This window comes from Camelus bactrianus, chromosome 2 (genome assembly GCF_048773025.1).
Source record: "Camelus bactrianus isolate YW-2024 breed Bactrian camel chromosome 2, ASM4877302v1, whole genome shotgun sequence".
Lineage (NCBI taxonomy): Eukaryota > Metazoa > Chordata > Mammalia > Artiodactyla > Camelidae > Camelus > Camelus bactrianus.
In genome coordinates this window covers 118,599,995-118,616,418 of record NC_133540.1, presented here as the reverse complement: position 1 = coordinate 118,616,418, position 16,424 = coordinate 118,599,995, and the positions used below count along the sequence as shown (strand labels likewise).

Sequence of the window (16,424 nt, the reverse complement as noted above, 5' to 3'; positions counted from 1 at the left end):
CAGAGAACAGATTAGCTATTGCTAGGGGTTAGAGATGGTGGCGGAAGAGGCTGGGCATGGCTGTGAAGGAGGAGTGCAAGGGAGCCTTGTGGTGCTGAAACAGTTCTATAGCTCAGATTTGGTACTAGTTATGCTGATCTTCACATGTGATCAGTTTGCCTGGATCTATACATACACACACACACAGTGCAGGTAAAAATGGTCAAATCTGAAGAAGCTCTGTGAATTATACCAACGACCAATGTCGGTTTCCTGGCTTTGATATCGTACTACAGTCATGCAAGATGTTCCCATCGGGGAGACTGGGTGCAGGGTGTGTGGGACCTCCCTGTACACTTTTTTTTTTTCCTTGATATTTCTGACAAATCTGTAATTATCCCCAAATCAAAAGTTTTTTTTAAAAATTGGGCAAAAATGCTGTCTGTGGTTGTAGAAGTAATACAGATGGAAAGGAAGCTCTGAGCCAGGGGGAGCTGCATCTGGGCCACCAGAGGAGGAGACGCAGGCTGCACTGAGCAGGATGGGGAGGATACCTGTCTGGAAAGGGAGCCCAAGATACTGCATTTATTTTTATTTTCTTAACAAATATGTGAAAGAGTTCTTGCCTGTGTATCAGCCAAGCTGAGGGCTTTTTCTGTTCTCGTCGAGGGTTATAATTCTACTGTCACTATTCAAGCTCTTCTTCTTTCAAAGCATGTTAATGTTTTGGATTTGGCTTGTTTTCTCTCTTTGTTCCAGATCTATCTAGTCATTTAGAAAGATATACTTGACTGCATGTGGGACATTTGCAAAATATAAGCCATAAAATATTTAAGGGACAGGCAGCTTCAAATCCTATGAATAGACCTGCCCTTCATGGAGATGTCCAGGCATATATTTCTAGGAACAGGCTTCTGCAGATTGTTGATGTCCCAGTGTGTAAAGGAATGCACAAGACTCAATCAGAACATAGTTGGTGACTGTAAAAGCCCTCAACTCAGAGGTCTTAACCATCAGTGCATAGGAATCACCAGGGGCATTTGCTTAAAATGCTGGTACCTGATCTCCTATTCCCAGAGTTTCTGAGTCCTTTGGTCAATGGATAAGGTCCAGGGATAGGCAGTGTAACAAGCACCCCAGACAGTGTGGCTGCTGCCTGTCTGAGGATCTCTCTTTGAAAAACACAGACTTACATCCTCAACAAGGAGGAGGCTGGCCCACTAGCTTTTAAGTATTTAGCCAAGTTCCTGCTGAAATAGTGCAGTTTGGCTGAACAACGAGCTGTGGAAGAGATGAGTAGAGGCAATGCTTCAAAGACATGCTGAGCAAACTGAAATGCAAGTTAAAGCACCGTGACATTGCTTCCAATAGCCCCGGATTGACAGCAGCTGACAGTTGTGCTGGTACCAGTGTCACCTCTGAATACAAAGAACATTGGATATTTTGACTTATTTCAGCAGGGATAAAATGTTAGGGAGGAAAATAGTCCCCTAACTAGTTTCCTCCTCTGAAGTGTCAGTGTAGAATAATAATGCCTTATATTCATGCATCAGCTTTCCAATCACCAACTTATTTGAAGCCATCACAAGAGAGATCTTTTAAATTATCTGCCCTTAGGCAAATGGTGCATTTCTTGAAATTCCTTGAATGTTGAAAAAAATGCACTTTTGAAAAACACATCCCAAGTTCTTTATAGCTTAGAAACATTTCCTTCTAGGGGTGTTAGGAGATGTCCAGCGGAAGGAAAAGTGACTACAACCAGAGGCAGAACACTGGTTAGCAGATGGTTAAAACATCAAGGAAAATTCCCTGCCCATGGAACCCTGTGTTGCATTTGAATTTATAAAAATTATGAGAGCTATTTTTGCCAAACACTGTCCCTAACATTTATTGAAGAATATCCTTCTTACACTCTCGGAGACTCTGAAATCTGTCTGATCCATTTTTAGACTTTAGGTTTGCGATATTATTGGCTTCTCAAGGACAAAGACTATAGTTCATTGGTTTTGTATACTCAGCATTTAGTACACTCATTATCCAATATATAAAAGATATCAAATAATGTTGAAAGAATGAAAGATCTCTTTTAGAATGCGCTAGCCGAGGGGAATTCAGAATGGAGCAGAAGGAGGGGAGGGGAAGGGTATCTCCTGGCCCCCTCCTTCTTTTTGCTTTGAAATTCATAGTACCTAACAATTTGTTCAGATCCAAAGAGTTAACCAAGCTAGATGAGGTGGTGGTGGGACTTTGGTAAACCACAAGGAGCAGTGAAGAGTAAGAACCAGCAAGTACCCCGCCACAAGCAGGAGATCTTCAACATGTAAGAGTAAGTTCCAAGGCAGGCTGCCCAAATAGTAGTGTTTTAATCAATGAAGCAATGAGTGAATGAATCTCCACCTTTGCAGGTAAAGAAACTGAGGCTCAGAGAAGGAAAGTTACTTGCCCCAAAGGCACAGTCAATCATTTGAAGATCGAACACTGCTCACACTGCCTCAGCCCCTCACTTCTGCTCTGAAGCAAGGACATTAGTTTGTTCTATAACAAAGGAACATAAATGATTTATTAATATTCAGGTGCCCATTTACCAGATCATCTGTATTTCCTGCAGAAGGCTTATTTCCTCAAACACCCGAGTCATAACTCCGAGGACATGCTGATTCTCTCAGAAATTACAGACTCAGCCTCCACATTCACAATGGCAGCTTCACTTTCAAGGGCAAACCATCACTAACATACTTTACCTCACAGTAAACAGCTTCTAGAGAATTTCCCTTGGAGAGATAATATGACCAGTGATAAAAACAATTGCCCAAAGACTGGGTCTCATTGACTGAATCAAGCCACTTACTTAGCTTCATGAACTTTTTCTTTTCCAGTTACACTGAAAAAGTATAACTAATGTAAAGGAGGAAAAAAAATTACCTTTTTCCTCTGGCCTCTTAGGTTCAGTAGAAAATGTTTATTATTACTTACCTATTTGGAGGCTTTCACAGAAAAGTAAGACCCAAAGACATGGATAGGCCTGAGAGCTTATATGTACCTTTTTAACAAAGAATGATAAATTGTGCAGACATGACAAGACAAATGAAAAAGGGGGTTGGGCTACGGATGGTAAATTGTGGGAAAGTGACTATAAAATATAAGGAGGAATATATACATAAATTACCCTTAAACAATTGGGAATTTTAAAACAAAACAAAATTAAACAACTTGGGTCAAAGAGAATTCAAAACTGAAAAACTGTATGGAAATTAACAACAAGGAAAATATTTTATATCCAAGCTTATAGGCATAGGTAGTGCAATACTCAAAAGGAAATGTGTAGACTTAAATGCTCTCATTATTTTAATAATCTGAAAACAAATGAAATATGTGGTCACTTTAAGAAACTAGAAAGAGAACAAAATAAAACAAAGTAGGAAAAGGTAATAAATAAAGATAAAAGCCAAAATTAATCAAAGGGAAAATAAAAGGCAATGGAAAGAAAGTATTCTAAACTTATTTTTGAAAAAACATTAAATACTAATGAATTAAATGGTTAATTACCAGCAAATCCAATCCAATTGTATGTTGGAAGGATGGTTATACCACTTCATGTCAGTTTTACTTCAGCATTGCTAGAATGGTTCAACATTATGAAATAATGTATCAGGAAAATATGTTGCATCAAGATAAGGAAGAAAACTATAATTATATCAATAAATGCCAGCAGAACTGACCAGAGACACCAGACTGCATTCAGCACTCCTCTGGTTTTAAAGGTTATCAGACCTAATTCTGTTCTACAAGTGAGGTCACAATTCTCCGAGTAATAATAAAAGCAGAATGCGCTTGACTACAAGCTCCCTTATCCTCCTTTTCCCACCAGAAATATTTCTTATAAAGCAATAGGTGCATATTTATATTAACTAAAAAGCTGTCTCCTCTACTGCCTTCATCATAAGTCATCTCAGGCATGCAGTGAAGGATCCCCCTGCAAATACAGATTGCCATGTGGGCCCTCTGACTTGTGCGCAAGAGATTCTAGATAACTGTAAATGGGGAGGATGCCTGTCTCAGTAAATGACACCACCATTCATCCATGTGCTCGGGCCAAGAAACCAGTGAGCTGCCTTGATTCTCTGTCCACCCCTAGCCCCTCATCTAATCCATCAGTGTCTTAGCTCAGGCTGCCATAACAATATACCACAGAGTGAGTGGCTTAAACACAATAATTTGTCACAGTCAGGAAGCTGGAAATCCAAGATCAGGGTGCCTGCCAGGTGGGTTAGGGTGAGGCCCCTCTTCCTGGCTTGTGGAAGCCTCACTTCCTGCTGCATCCTCACATGGTGGTGAGGAGGTTCTTCCTCTTCTTCTAGGGGTACCTATCCTATGATGGAGGCTCCACCCTCATGACCTCATCTAATTCTAATTTCTTCCCAAAGGCCCCACCCCTAACACCATCACATTGTGAGTAGGAGTGGGGAGTTAGGGCTTCAACATATGAACTTGAGGGACATAAACATTCAGTCCATAACAGTCAGCAGGTCCTAAAGTTCCACCTTCAAAATACATCCCCAGATCCAGCCAGCATCTCCCCACCCTCACACTGGTCCAAGTCACCATTATCCTCTCTTAGATTGTTGCAGTGCCTCTCCACTGGTCCCCTGCTTCCACTGCTTCCCCCTCTGCAGCTAGGGTGATCTTTTTAAAACATAAATGAGATTCTGTTGCTTTTCTGCCTCAAACCCTTTAATGCTTCCCATTGTGCTCAGACACCTGTCGGGGCCTCTGATCTCACCGCCTGCTACTTGTCACCTTACTCACTCCACTCTGCCATGCTGGCCTTCCTGCTGTTTCTCAAAAACCCACCACTCATTCCCACCTCGGGCCTTTGCATTTTAGGTGACTCTGCTGGGGATGCTCTTCTCCCAAATCTTTGCGTTGCCGACTTCCTTCAAGTCTTGCTTTATGTCACTGCCTTGGAAAGGCCTTCCCTGAATGGACCATCCTATGTCAGCCTCCCTCCCCCAAACTCTAGCCTTTCACCCTGCTTTATTTTTCTTCAAGTGCATATCTCTGTCTAACATATTAAATTGTTAGTTGTTTTTGTCTGCCTCCCACACTAAAAAGTTCTCTGGAAGGCAGACACTTTCCTTGTTCACTGTTCTGTTCTGAATGCCTAGAAGGTACTTGGCTCCTAATAGGTGCTCAGTAAATGTTAGAGGAATACGTGGAAATTTCTCCATTGTCATCTCCATATATTGCCAATCCCTAAAGTTGAGGGTCTCCAATTTTGAGGTTTGAGTGGTATCATAGATTAGGTCCCCCGGGAAGCAGACTCTGAAATGGAGATTAGCTTACAGATTGTTTATCAGCACCTGTGGGAGGAAGGGAAGAAAGCAGGATTGGGCAGTGGGAGAAGTCGAGGTGTGATGCAGTCTTAGCAGGAGCTTCAGCCAGCCTTACGAGGAGTTCTGAAGACAGACTGACCCTTTGAAACTGTCCAAAGGGTCAAAGAAGTTGACCAAAGAAGTTATGTCCATATACTAATCTCTGGAACCTGTGATGTGACCTTATTTGGAAACAGGATCTTTGCTGGAGTAATTAAGTATCGCAAGGTGAGATCATTGTAGATTACCTGAGGAATTACCTAATACCAATGACAAGTCTCCTTAGAAGAGACAGAAGAGGAGAAGACATAGGGTGAAGAGGTGGCTATGTGCTGATGGAGGCAGAGATTGTAGTGATGCAGCCACATGCCAAGCAACGCCTGGAGCCACCAGAAGGTGGAAGAGGCAAGGAAGAATCCTCCACTAGAGCCTTCGGAAGAAGCACAGCTTGCCAACATGTTGATTTTGGACTTCTGGCCTCCAGAACTGTGAGAGAATAAATTTTTGTTGTTTTAAGTCACCAAGTTAGTGGTGATTTGTTATCCCTAGGAAATAAACGCACAGTCCAAATAAGTAAAACCAGGTCAAAAGCAAGGCAGATTGATTAATAAAATCATGATGTATCAAACTCTACCACTTAGCCAAAATGTTCAGCCTCCTAAACTATAGATCTTCTATGCATATATCACTTTGAAAATGAATGTTCATGTCATTTGTGAGACAGAATTATTTGGAGACTTGTATTTTGATTTCCCCAAGGATAACAAACCTTGTCTCTTTTTTAAGATCATACCACTACCATACATCATTCAGGAACAATGAGACATTTGATTGTCCATGACAACTTTTCCAAGTGCAATATTAGAAACAAAGCAGGGACCACCTAGAGACAAATGCACATTACGGCATGTCTGAATAAGCCATTTTTGTCTTATTTATTATGACTTCGTGTAGGACTCATTCAAATACATTCAGCAAGCACTTACTGTGTACCCAGCAGACACCAGCCTCACTGCTGAGTGCTGAGCAGTCAGAGATGTGCTAGATAACAGTTCTTGTGGTTTAGTTGAGAAAATTAAAGTATACTGAGAGAGGCAAAGTCTCTTATGGTATGGTACATGTGACAAGTGAGAAAGCACAGTGGCAATGGGAGTACAAATAGAGGCGCCTGTCACCCATGGAACCTGGGCTGAATCTTGAAAGCATGGTTGACTGGACTGGGGGTGGGACACACAGCATCAGGAAGCAGTGAGTGAGAGCTTGGAGGTCTGGGAAACTGCCCGAGGGCCAGGATACCTGGATTAGAGAATTATATTTCAGAAAGGCTGAAGATGCAAATAGACTTGCCATGGTGAAGGGTCCTGATAAGGGGTTCAGATTTCATCCGTAAAAACATTAGAGTGCCATGAAAGGGTTTTACCCTCACCAGTTACTGAGTGATATGATCAGATTGCTTTTTGGAAACGTTCGTGTGCTGGTATATGGATGTTGGATGGGGCAGGAGTAGTCAAGGAAGCCAGGTTAAGAGGCTGTTGCAGCCATCCCTCCAGACTTCTTGAAAACCTGGCAGTAGCAATAGGGGTGAAGAGAAGGAAAGAGCCTGGAGAGGGTGTTAAGGGGCTAGTTCTTAGGACCAGATCTGGAGTTGGCGGGAGGCAGAAGTAGTTTTTGAAAATCACCGGAACTCCATTTTTTGAACTCCAGAAAGATTAGGTACTGCCTTTTTATTCATCTCTGTACCAGCCCAGCCACTTGTATGAAATAAGCCCTCAATTTCTTAGTAGTTGAATCAAATTTCCTAGGTTTCTATTAGGAACTGAATTTCCAGGTACTTTCCACGGCACTCTCGAAATACCCTTCACTTTCAAGTATATAAAGCTGTTATGAGAGAGAATTTACGGCTCTCAGAAGGGCCTCCTGTTTTTGTTCGTCTGCCCATTTAGCAGCTTCTCACTGAATTAATGGCCTGGTGCATGAATCATGGTGACTACCGGTGCAGAATTAAGTGCTAACAAGAGGTTTCAGGAGAGCCGTCTCTGGTGCTGCCTGGAGCCCCAGGCAAAGGTCGGTCATGGTTGAACCCTCCACTCCAACCCACCCCCGCCCCCAGGCCTCTCACTGGCATCGCTAGCATACATATTGATACTCATTCTGTAGAAAGACCCGCAGTTCAGGTCTCTCTAGCTACAATCCCTAAAGAAATTCCTATAGCACTGCCAATGGAAGCCTTTTTAAATCACTTTATGACTGACTGAGCAAGCAAAGCACTGTGCTCCTGAAGCACTGGATACAACTGAATAGTAGACTGGCTTCCTGAAGGCAGAGTACTTCCAAAGTGCTTCGACATGTAGACTTTTACATCAAGAAGAGAAAAAACCAGAGTACATAAGACTATACAGGAACAGCGTGGGTAGCAACAGCATGGAGTCATTCAAGAGGGAGAGGTGACTTGGGGCTGGGTTGGACAGAGAAAGCCTTGCAGAGATGACTTGAGTTGGGTCTCTAAAGACAGTTAGGACTTAGCCAAAGTTCTGGAGGGAGGGCTATTGGCAGTCTGGGGCTGGATGATTCATTCATGGTATTAACACTTAGCATCCCTGACTCCTGCCCACTAAGCATCAGGGATCCAAAATGCTCCCTGACACACACACATTTCCAGATACCCTCTGGAGGGCTGTACTTTCCAGGGCATGAACCACTGATGGACAGAAAAGGGACTATGAGAGAGTGATTCAAATGGAGGAGACCAAGGTGTGGGAGAGGACACATGAGACATTCTCAGACCACTGGTAGAGCATTGTGATGGTGGTAGAGGATGCAAGTGGAAGACAACATTTAAAGCAAGCTAAAAATCAGGTTTGTCATTAAATGCTATTCATGACACATCTAAATGGCCCCCAAAGACCATGTTAAACACTAATGTCAGGTCTAATTAAGAAGTCAAAGGCATGTAGCAGATGGAATATGAGCTCTGACCTCAGACCTACTTTGAATCCCAGCCCCACCACTTACTAGCTACTTCCTGGGCAGGTTACTCAGGTTCCCTCAGCCTGCCTTATCAACTTCAAAATGAAGATCGTACTTCGTCAAAGAGCTGTTGGAATCTCATTGTGTTGGAGGAGGCCATTGGAGGACATGACTCCAGATGACCCTCAAGCTGGACCCAGGCAATCAGAGGCTTCTCACCCCCTGCTCCCCTGTCCTTGGAATGTGCATTCTGCCCACTGCCCTAGGAGCCACTTCAAGGACACATCCTTAGAAGGGCAATGTGTTACTGAGAGTCTAGACAGTATATGTGACTGAACCCCATTAAGGCTTCTACACAAACTCTTAAGATTCTGGTGCATAAGTGGGGAAATCTACTTACATTGCAACCAACCAAGACAAATCTTGTACGTAAGGTCCCTTGCTTATTAAAACTGCCAGCTACCAATCTGCAGTGGTCTGTCTCTTTCTTTGGATCTCCATGTTCTCCATGTATAAGGACCAGTTTTGAATTTCACCAGGGAACTCCCAAGGTTGCCAACCAACACAGCAATCTGATATTAAAAATATTTGAGCCTTGACATAACTATTTTGTAAATGAATATATGTTCTACCAGTGTACCGAATTTTTTTTATAAGTCTTTTAAATTTTGGAGGTATGTTGCTTACAGTTAGTGGGAAATTTTTTCCTCCTTTTTGTTAATCAGGGTAATATTTACACTAACTTGAAGTGTCCAGTTTGGTGAATTTTTGTAATCTCATTTAACCACCACAATCAAGAAATAGAACAATTTTCTCACCCTAAGAAGTTTCCTCATACCCATTTGTACTCAATCATCTCCTTTCACCCTGGCCCCAGGCAACCAGTGATCTGCTTTCCATCATTAGAGTTCTGCAAATTATAGAATTTCACATAAATGGACTCACAGAGTATGAGATGTTTGTATTTGACTTCTTTTGCTTAGCATAATATTTTTGAGATGTATCCATATTGTTGTCTACATTCATATTTCCTTCTTTTTATTGCTGAGTAGTTGTCCGTGTTATCCCACACTTTCTCCACTCAAAGGTGATGGACATTTGATTTGTTTCCAGTTTGGGGCTGTTATGAATAATGGTGCTAAAGCCATTCAGATACATGTTTTGCCTGGATACATATTTTCATTTCTCCCAGGTGAATACTAACAAGTAGAACTTCTGCTTATGTGGTATAGTTGTATAGTAACGAATATTTAACTTTTTAAGGGAATGTCATACTGTTGGCCACAGTGACTGTATTCCCACCAGAAATGTACGAGAGCCCCAGTCGCATCACGTCCTTGCCAACACTTGGTTGTGTCGATCTTTTTCACTTTCTCCATTCTAGTGTATAGTGGTATCTCATTGTGATTTTAATTGATATTTTTCTGATGACCAATAAAGTTGGACATCTTTTCATGTGCTTATGAAAATTTTTAATCAAAATATTTATCAAATGAAGTGCCAAAATGCGGTTGCTGGAAGCAGGGTTAGCAAACAGGGAGACTTGAAATCTGTCCTTTCATAAGCACAAGATCTACTGAATAAATTAAATAATGAGCCCCCAAATGATATACAATATTAATATTGAAACACTGTAATTGCAAGTGATATCTCCACTTGCAGGATGAATCATTTGCGGATGCACCTATTTTTAATTGGATAAATTTATGCTCTGTACTGGAATGAAATGAAATTTAGGAGGCCTATAATTATGCAGAATCGTAAGTAGAGACAACTTATTTGATGAGGGTTTTCTTATGAAATATTTGTTGAAGAAAGGTACTCTGAATGAAGGCAAAAAAAAAAGTCAGCATCTGTGAAAATGTTTGGGCTGAAATATTTACACATTTCAACATGCAAAACTTAAAATTATAAATATCCTCATTTTAGTTTGCTGGGGCTGCCATAGCAAAATACCACAGGCCGGGTGGCTGAACAGAAATGTACTTTCTCTCCGTTCTGGAAGCTAGAAGTCTCAGATCAAGGTGTTGACAGGTTTATTTTCTTCTGAGGTTTCTCTCCTTGGCTTACAGATTGGCTGACTTCTGGCTGTGTCCTCGCATGTTCTTTTCTCTGTGCTTACACGTCTCTGGTGTCTTTCTGTGTCTAATTTCCTTTTCTTATAAAGACACCAATAAGAATGGATTAGGGCCCACCCTAATGATCTCATGTTAAATTAAGCGCTCTTTAAAGACCCTGTGTCCAAATGCAGCCACATTTTGACGTGCTAGGGGTTAGGGCTTCGACATAGGCGTTCTAGGGATATATAATTCAGCTCACAACACTCCTCCATTTAGCGGACCAGTTCTGACATCCCTTTTCCTTCCACATAACACTGGAAGAAGCATGACCACTGGCATCCAGAAACTAAACGCCCTCTGCCCTGCAATCTGCAGTCGCCCTTGTGCTCTGTGTTTTCCATATGTCAGCATGGACCTGCCAGGCTCCATAGACTTGCCAGGCTCCATGGACCTCCCAGGCTCCAAAGTCCACCTGTTTAGACCAACAATATCTAGCTGACCCTCTCACACTGGCATATTTTTAAGAAATAGATTTGTTTCTTCTGTTTATAAAAGTAATATATACTCATTGGGGAAAAAAAAGATCAAACACTGGTGAAGTATATAGAAGAAAATCAGATTACCCCCAAAATACACCAGCCAGTGACAGCCACTGTTACCACATTGGTGGCATCAAAACATCGAAGTGTTTTGTCTATGCAAGTACGTGTGTGCTTTTCAATACAAAAAAATAGGAATCATGACATACATATTTTTTCAGCTTTGTTTTTTCTACTTAATATATTATGGACATCTTTCCCTTTCAATAAATAGATATCTTAAGAACTACCTAAATTCAGGCTAGCCAACCATACTCCTACCCAGCGGTAAGTGTTACTTAGACTCACTGGAATAGGGTGGAAGTTTCAGGGCTAAAAGACGTGAAGTGTTAAGCAGAGTGCGTAATGTTCCAACCCACTGCCTGAAGCTGGGATACACAGATTACCAGGTAATGCTGGGCCCAAGTCAGCGAGGCTCAGGGAGTGACTTGGGAGCCAACAACAAGCAGCCTCGTGTCCTGCAGGCTTGAGGGGTACTGCCCTTACCTCTTGTACTGACCTTCCTCCAGGCTGAGATTGTGAACCTTGGTCAATCCCAATCACGCTTCTCTTCTCTCCCCCAGTTTTCAAATAGACACATAGAAAGCAACTCAGCATAACCTCCAACAAAGGAACTATCGAAAAGGAATTCGCAAGTATCACACATTCTCCTCCTTTGCTTAAAATACACAGTCCATCTTCTGGGAGGTGCATAAGAAATACAGATGTTTGTCCTCATCTGTTCATTTTATCTCCACAAGAAAGAAAAAAATTACAGGGTAAGAGAGTCATCAGCCCAGCAACATAAAATCCTTTTGAACAAGTGTTAGATATTCCACTGCCTAATAGAAATTATATCAGAACTTATTTCCTATTGATAGATATTTTAGGTTATTTCCAAATTTACTAAACAACACTTCAGTGAACATGTTAGATAGATATATTTTGCACTCTTGCCTTGATAGATGTCCTAAGAATATATTCACGAAGGTGGAATCTGTGGGTTGAAGGGTATATATTTTTCAAGTTGTGATAGCTATTTCCAATCTGCTCTCTAGGAATGTTTTAGTGGTTTGTGTCATTTCAGTTATCTTGGGCGTATACCTAGGAGTGAAATTGGGTCTCATGTGGTAAACCTATGTTTAACTTTTAGAGCAACTGTCAGGTGGTATTTCAGAGCAGCTGAACCATTTTATATCCCATCAGCAACGTATGAGGGTCCCAGTTCCTCCATACCCTCCTCAACGCTTGTTAGAATCTTTTACTTCAGCTCCCCCACTAGATGTGATGTGGTATCTCATTGTGGTTATGATTAGCACTTCTTTGGGGACTAATGCTGTGAATATCTTCTCACGTGTTTATTGGCCATTTGTATATCTTCTTTTAAAAAAGGTTTATTCAAATCCTGTGCCCATTTTTAAATGTGTAATTTTTCTTTTTAATGTTGAGTTATTAAGAGTTCCTTATATATTCTGAATAGTACTAATTCCTTATCAGATATATGACTTGAAATAATTTTCTCCCATTCTATGGATTGTCTTTTCACTTTCTTAATAGTGTCCTTTGAAGCCCCAAAGTTGTAAATTTTGATGAAATCCAATTAATCTATTTTTTCATTGGTTGTTATGCTTTTAGATTTCATGTCTAAGAAACCATTGCTTCATCCAAGGTCAAGGACATTCACCCCTATTGGTCTTATAGTTTAAACTCTTACATTTAGATCTTTGCTCCATTTTGAGTTTTTTTTTTTTTGTATATGATATAGTATGAGGCAGGGGTCCAACTTCATTCTTTTGCATATGGATATCCAGTTGTCCCAGCACTATTAGAAAAGACTAATCTTTTCCCCACTGAATTGTTCTTGGAACTCTTGTCAAAAATTAATTGACCATAAATTGGCTTATTCTCAGTTCTGTTCTATTCATCTATATCCTATCCTCATACCAGTGCCACATGGTTTTGATTTAAATAGTTTGTAATAATTTTTGAAATCAAAAAGAGTAAGTCCTCTAAGTTAGAGTTTTTTAGGGGGAGAATGTTTTGGATATTCTGAGTCCCTTACATTTCCAAATGTGTTTGTCTACTATTAATTTAAAAAGTACTTTCTATATTAAGAATAGTAATCCTTTATCTATTAAACATCTTACTATTTTCCCTTGTATATTGTTTATTTTTTCTATTCAATAGTTTTAATGTTTAATTAATTTAATCCATTAACCTTTCATTCACAGCTTAGGGATTTGGCTATGGCTTTTTGGAATCTTAATCTTTGTTCTGCCTCAGCCTACAATAGTTATTTAATCCTCCCACCCCGGATCACTATGAAACTCAGACTCCACTGTACCTGTGTCATAGCATTTGTTAGTCTCTTCTTGAGTAAATAGTGTGAAAGACTGAAAATGCCCAAAAATTTTTGGACACTCCTCCCATCAAGAGATGGGGTCTAAGTCCCCTCCTCTTCAATTCAGGTGGGTTCTGTAACTGTTTTCATCAGTAGAATATAGCAGAAGCTCACTCTTGCCTGGGCTTAGGCATTAAGAGACTGGAAGCATTCACTTCCTGATCCTTGGAACATTCTCTGGGAGCCCTAAGGTGCCGTGTAAGTGTGACTACCCTGAGACCGCCATGCTGGACAGGCTCTGTGTGCGAGCCTCCCACAGCTGAGAGTCCCAGCTAAGCCAGTCTTCTAGCCATCCCTTCGAAGAAACCAGACAAGCTAGTAAAGACTTTCAGAGCAGTCATCCACAAGCTAAACACCATCAGATGACCCCAGTTCACACTCATGACGTAGAATTATCACCCAACTAAGCCATCCTGAATTCATGACCCACAAAATCATGAGACATAATTAAATGGTTGTTGTTTTCATTGTGGCAGTAATGTATTACAAAGAAATAGATAAGCAGAAATTAGCCTGAGCTAATAGCCACCCGTGTACTGGTAACACAGATGGAGAAAAAAGGAGCATATAATCCTTAAGAAAAAAGTTTTCCTTTTTGAAAAGAAGATAAAAAGCAATGGTTGAAAGTCAAATGTGGAAGCTTTTCAAGTTCTGTCCTCTTTGTAGAGTCTGGATGAGAGAGTAAGACTATATAAGAGGTGGAGTGGTATAAAAAGGTGAGGCTTTGAGGAAGTCAAATAAGGGTAGTGGCTTATTCCCTTACTTTGGTTAATCTCCCTGGACACTCCTCCCCCTCCTTAATCGAGGAAGAAGATTCTTCTTAGTCCCCACATTTCTAGTGTGGAAGAGATACCAGGAAAAATAGATGAGGGCTAAATTCTAAAGTGCCCCTTGTTCGCTTTCAATGCAGAATCTATTTTAAGGCTATTCCAACTGTTGGTGAAAATGTAAAATGATGTAGCTGCTATGGAAACCAGTATGGTGTGGTGGTCGTTTGTTAGAAAATTAAACATGGAATTACTGTATGATCCAGCAATTCCACTCCTGGGTATATATCCAAAGGACTGAAAGCAGGGTCTCAAGAGGGTGTTTGTATACCCGTGTTCATAGCAGCATTGTACAAAATAGTCAAAAGGTGGAAGCAATCCAGGGGTCCACTGATGGCTGAATGGGTAAACAACATGTTATGGACATATGATGCAAAATCATTCATCCTTAAAAAGGAAGGAAATTCTGACACATATTGCAACATGGATGAGCCTTAGGACATTTTGCTAAATGAAGTAAGCCAGTCACAAAAAGACAAATACTGTTTGATTCCATTTATGTGAGGTACCTAGAGTAGTCAAATTCATAGAAACAGAAAGTAGAATTGTGATTTCCAGGGGCTTGGGTGAGGGGGGACGTGGGGAATTGTTTAATGGGTAGAAAATTTTGGTTTTGCATAATGAAAAAATTCCGGAGATTGGTTGCACAACAGTGTGAATATGCTTAACTCTACTGAACTGAACACTTGCAAGTGGCTAAGATAGCAAATTTTAGGTTATGTGTATTTTACCACAATTAAAACAAAACTGCTCTAGATTTTTTTTTTTTTTTTTTTAGTGGAGGCTAGAGGGGGTCTAGATTTTAGGAAAATGACAGGTCTGCTGGAAAGGTTGTATCCTCAGCGGTTCCAAAGATCAATTGCCTTCATTGTGGAAAGAACTTAAGGGGAATTTGTTTTTTATGGAACGTTGTTTGGAAATTGTGTTTTTTTAGCTCCCAAATTTAACAAATGGACACTATGGGTAAGTCTTCTTGTAATTTACAGATGTATATGCTTGTATTATCCAACAAAGTGTATGTATAATGTTATAGTACTAATTTGTGATGGCGAGTCTTTACCTAATGTTTACATGTGCCAGGCCCTGTGCCTGTTACATCAGTTAGGATAGGTTAGGTTACCCTGTGGCTACAAACAATCCCCAAATCAGTGGGAACTTATTTTATTTTATTTTTTTTTTAGTGTGTTTTTTTATTTTATTTTTTAACATTTTTTTATTGATTTATGATCATTTTACAATGTTGTGTCAAATTCCAGTGTTCAGCACAATTTTTCAGTCATACATGGATATATACACACTCATTGTCACATTTTTTTCTCTGTGAGCTACCATAACATTTTATGTATATTTCCCTGTGCTATACAGTATAATCTTGTTTATCTATTCTACAATTTTGAAATCCCAGTCTATCCCTTCCCACCCTCCGCCCCCCAGTGGGAACTTATTTTAAATAAATTAAAGTTTATTTCTCACTCATAATACACAGCTTGGCTGGGGCTTCTCAGCATATCATCATCTTCATCCTAAGACCCAGGCTGACAGAGCTGCCAATATCTGGAACATTACCAGTGCCCGGTCAGAAGGAAAAACAAAAGCACATACCCAGAGTTAAGCCTGAAAATTTTGAGGTCACAGCCCCCAGGACTGTCCTCACTTCTAGTATCAACTACAAGTTCAAGGGTTCCCCAAACTACCCTCAGGTTTGTAATTCACTGAAGAACTGAGAACTCACTGAGAGCTATTATGCTCAGAGTTACAGTTTATTACAGGGAAAAGATACAAATCAAAATCAGTTAGAGGAAGAGACACATAGAGCAGAATCTCGGAAGTTTCCAAACACAAAGCTACACTGCCCTCAGGATGCATAACTCTCCTGGCATCAGTGCGCAACAATACACACAGAACAGTGCAGACCAAGACAGCTTACCTGAGCTTCTGTGTCCAGGCTTTTTATTGGGGTTACAGGACAGATCGAGTGATTGTCCACATGGTTGAACTCAATCTCCAGGTTGAGATAACACATGACCCAAAGCCCCTACCCTGAATCCCATGGTTGGTCTTTCTAGTGTGGCTTGCCCCGACACTAAAACTGTTGGATATGGCCAGCCCCACTCTAAGATCCAGTGTGGCCAGTCCCTACCCTAACCAAAGACACTTTTATCAGGCATGGCACCGATTACCTTCTAGAAACTGAGGGCAAAGCCAGTCCTTTCTTTGGGCAAGGCCAAGTTCTTTACTAC

At 40.7% G+C, this 16,424-nt stretch overlaps 1 long non-coding RNA gene across 1 annotated transcript in view; it reads left to right on the top strand.

Annotated features, from left to right (window-relative positions):
• LOC105075288 (uncharacterized) overlaps positions 1–16,424 on the top strand; it is a 52,555-nt gene that overhangs the window by 18,093 nt on the left and 18,038 nt on the right. The window lies entirely within an intron of this gene.